The sequence below is a fragment of the Ornithorhynchus anatinus genome, chromosome 5, assembly GCF_004115215.2.
Source record: "Ornithorhynchus anatinus isolate Pmale09 chromosome 5, mOrnAna1.pri.v4, whole genome shotgun sequence".
NCBI classification, from domain to species: Eukaryota; Metazoa; Chordata; class Mammalia; order Monotremata; family Ornithorhynchidae; genus Ornithorhynchus; species Ornithorhynchus anatinus.
In genome coordinates, this window is record NC_041732.1 from 106,420,768 (window position 1) to 106,424,640 (window position 3,873).

A 3,873-nucleotide genomic window follows, 5' to 3' on the forward strand; every position below is an offset into this window, starting at 1 on the left:
AAGAAGCTTACCATCTACCGGGGGAGACGGATAATTCAAGAAACTGAGGAATATGAGGAATTGGGCGTAAGTGTTTCGATCACGGGATGCCTTCCCCGAGAATCACTCATCTGTGCGCTTTATAATCCCTCACCTCCCTTGTGCTCAAATCCCGACTCTGCCGCTTGTCTACTGTGTGACCTTGGGTAAGTCATTTCACTTCCTCTGTGCCGCAGTGACCTTATCTGTAAAATGGGGATTGAGACTGTGAGCCCTATGTGGTCAGGGACTGTGTCCAACATGGGACAGGGACTGTGTCCGACTGATTTGCTTGTCTCCACCCCAGCTCTTAGTAGAGTGCCTGGCACACAGTAAACACTTAACAGATGCCATAATAATAATTATTATTATTCCCTGATGAGCTGGCCAGCTGGTTTTCTAGCCAGCTAGTGCCTCTAAACTGTAAGCTCATTGTGGGCAGGGAACATTCACTCATTCATTCATTCAATAGTATTTATTGAGCGCTTACTATGCGCAGAGCACTGTACTAAGCGCTTGGAACGTACAGATCGGTAACAGATACAGTCCCTGCCCTTTGATGGGTTTACAGTCTAATCCGGGGAGACGGACAGACAAGAATAATAGCAATAAATAGAATCAAGGAGATATGTCTACCAATTCCGTTGCACTGTCCTCTCCCAAGTGCTTAGTACAGTGCCCTGCGTAGAATAAGAGCTCAAATACCTAGGATGAGGATGAAATGATAAAAACATCAATCACATGGGCAAACGAAGACAGCAGGTAAATGTCGAGTTTGGGCTTTTGAGCTCTGTAATGACGGACATGATTTGCAAAAGGATTCTAGATCTCAGGCTGTATCCCGGAGCGGGCTGTGTCAATTAGGTGAAATACCGCTGTGTCCAGGAAACTGCCTAGTTTTGCTCTGTGTGAATGGGAGAAAACTGATTACATTTGAGGTTTTTCCCCACTGTTTATTTCTGCTTATTTCTGAACTTTCTTAGCACACTCCCTTTTTAGGGTGGCCGGTTAAACTTGGGTTACAACCGCTTGGAAAAAAAAAAAATAGCTCTTTCCTTTTGACAAGAACCATTAGACGGTGCTTCAGGTTGAATGTGGATGAATAGCACTCAGAATTTCTGCACTTATTGCAAAATAGGAAAGATATTCAAAGAACTGTGTTTTTGATCGTCCTGTAGGGCGCTATGGTGGCAGATAAATTCTTGAGAATCGACAAAGGGTTCGTCAGAGCTACTATCCTGGACCTTTGTAGATGATACCGTTCCATATTTCAAAAGATTGCTAGATATTGGATTTTCAGGAAGTATAATTACATTTCTAACTGAATGGAATGTTTCCTTACAACGGTTGACCTTTCTAATAGTCGAGGCAGGGCACGGGAGGGCAGCTTATGCTTTAACGGCTTCATAGGAATGAGAAAAACTGACCTTTGGGCAGTGAATTCCACTTAGTTATTACATCAAGGATGAATTTGGCAAAGTGGAATTTATAATGGGCAGTCCAGGTATAGGGAAGTGAGTGTGTGTGTGTGTGTGTGTTAAAAAACTGCCAGAAGCTGAAAAATTAACCTTCAATATGGATCCTTTGCCAGGTGGCTTTTTGGAGACCAGCGAATTTGAAATGGAAATCACTCGGGGGCAGAGGGTGTTTGAAAGACTCGCTTTTATGCCCCTTTGCTGTTCTTGCTGGTGTAGAGTGTGTGGGAATCTGATTTAAGCAGAAGAGTTTAAGTGGCAGTTGGTGGAAGACAAGAGGTTAATGGGGGAAGATTAATCCTTTATACTGTAAAATCCTTGAGGGCAGGATAACCTCTTCCACTACTGTTTCACTCTCCCAAGAACTTAGTACTGCGCTCCGCTCCTAGAAAGTGGTCCGTAAATATCAGTCAAGCGGTGGTATTTATTATGATTGTATTCATTCATTCGCTAGTATTTATTCAATAGTATTTATTGAGCGTTTATTATGTGCAGAGCACTGTACTAAGCGCTTGGAATGAACAGGTCGGCAACAGATAAACCCCCTTTCTCCCGTAAGCTTGTTTGAGAACAGGGATTGTGTCTGCCAAGTCTATTTTACCCTTGCAAGGGCTTCATTTAGAATGTGATCTATAAATATCAATCAATCAGCGCATTTATTAAACTGTAGGTCTCGACTAGACTGTAAGCTCCCTCCAGATTCTAAGCTCTTTGTGGGCAGGGAATATACCCACTGACTCTGTTTTACGCTCCCAAGCTCTCAACACAGTGCTCTGCTCACAGTAAGAGCTCGCTAAATACCACTGATTAAGTGCTCACTGTGTGCAGAGCACTGGATTTTGCTCTCGAACGAGACTGCCCGAGGATACAGTCGGTAATCACGACCCTTGCCCCTAAGGAGTTTAACAGTCTACTGGAGTTTGCAGTCTACTGTTGACTGAATGATCGAACGGCTCCGTGGTGGAAGAGGTGGGATTTTAGCAGGGTTTTGAACATGACAGGGGCTGTAATCTGTACGGTTTGGAGGGAGGGGAGGAACAGCGCGAGTGGAGGAATCTGGCTGTATCAGTAATGTAACGTCACGGTCAGTCCTGGGAGAGAAATCAGTAACTGGATTTCCTCTCACATGTTCATCGAATGAGAACTTCCCTTGTGTTTCCACATAAAACTCAGTCTCGCTCCTAGGGTTTTGGAAATCATCAGTCATACGTACGTGTTTGAATTTTTATCCTTGTTCAAATGATCCAGAGTCCTTCAAAGGAAAAAAAAATCCACGGGGCTTTGGCATCCGCCTCGAAAACGACTGCCGGTCAACCCAGCGTCTTGGCTCTCTTTGAAGTCTCCCGGAATCGGTCGGCTTTTAGGCAATAGCAAGATTTGGACTTGAACCCACTTCACTATCAATATGAAATGATTTGTTGCCAGTTGAAAGAGGCTTCATCCTCTCCATTCTTCTTTCATTTACATTTTATACCCTCATCAAATCGTGGATCAACAATATAATAGTTTTTTGTTCGATTCCATGTCCACTGCAAAGCCCATCTAAGGCTTGGCATTCCCAGGAGCCTTGTCTTCCCAAGTAGAACTATTTTCTTTCTGCTGCTCCCGTATCAACAGGCGTTTTAAAACCGAAATATTTTCTGCGTTTCCTGACTGTTCTATGTAGTTGAAATGCGTATCGGATTTTACCGGGGCAGACTCTTGTCTCCGAAGTTTCAATCTATTCTGAATGACACTGTTCTTTAATGAAACTGTTGCTGAAAGTCTTCGCGGCAAACAAGTAAACACAACGAACATTAACGTGCGTGAGCAAGATAAATGCTTTGGCAGTTTCCAATGGTTGGTGACAGCGTGTTGCACCCACAGCAGGCTGACATGTTTTCGTTTCCTCTCTTAAACCAAGCTGTTGTTATCAATTTGAGCGTCAGCTGCTGAGTGAAACTTCCGTCAGCTAGAACATCAGCAAACGAGCAGCTCTCTGGCTCTTGTGAACTACGGCATGGGAAGCCTAAGGTATTACAGGGAAATCAGAAAAAAAAAATCATTTTGAGGCAGAAAGCCAATAAATTTTATGGCTAACGTTAGTAGAATAAGCATTTTGTTTGCTCCCATAAAGCTCATCACACACTTATACGATCTGTGGTAAATTAATTTTATTGCCAAAACAGTTAGCAAAGAGGAGAGAGAACACATAGGAATCTATAATTAAAAAAAGCCCCGAAAACCTATATGACAATAACATTTAATCAGTATGTCTTTGCTACAATGATTCTATATTTGTAGTTGGTGTCTCGACTTCAAGTAAAATGACTGTAACGATAATAATAATGATTGCGGCGCTTTAATTGAGCACTTACTGTGTGCCAGGCACTGTACTAGG

At 42.9% G+C, this 3,873-nt stretch overlaps 1 long non-coding RNA gene across 1 annotated transcript; it reads left to right on the plus strand.

The window, feature by feature from the left end:
- The first annotated feature begins 1,421 nt into the window (after nt 1-1,421).
- On the plus strand, nt 1,422-3,660 carry LOC120638412. Its single transcript, XR_005660064.1, has 3 exons — nt 1,422-1,522; nt 2,392-2,462; nt 2,742-3,660. It is a non-coding gene; the product is annotated as an uncharacterized LOC120638412 (long non-coding RNA).
- Nucleotides 3,661-3,873: the final 213 nt, after the last annotated feature.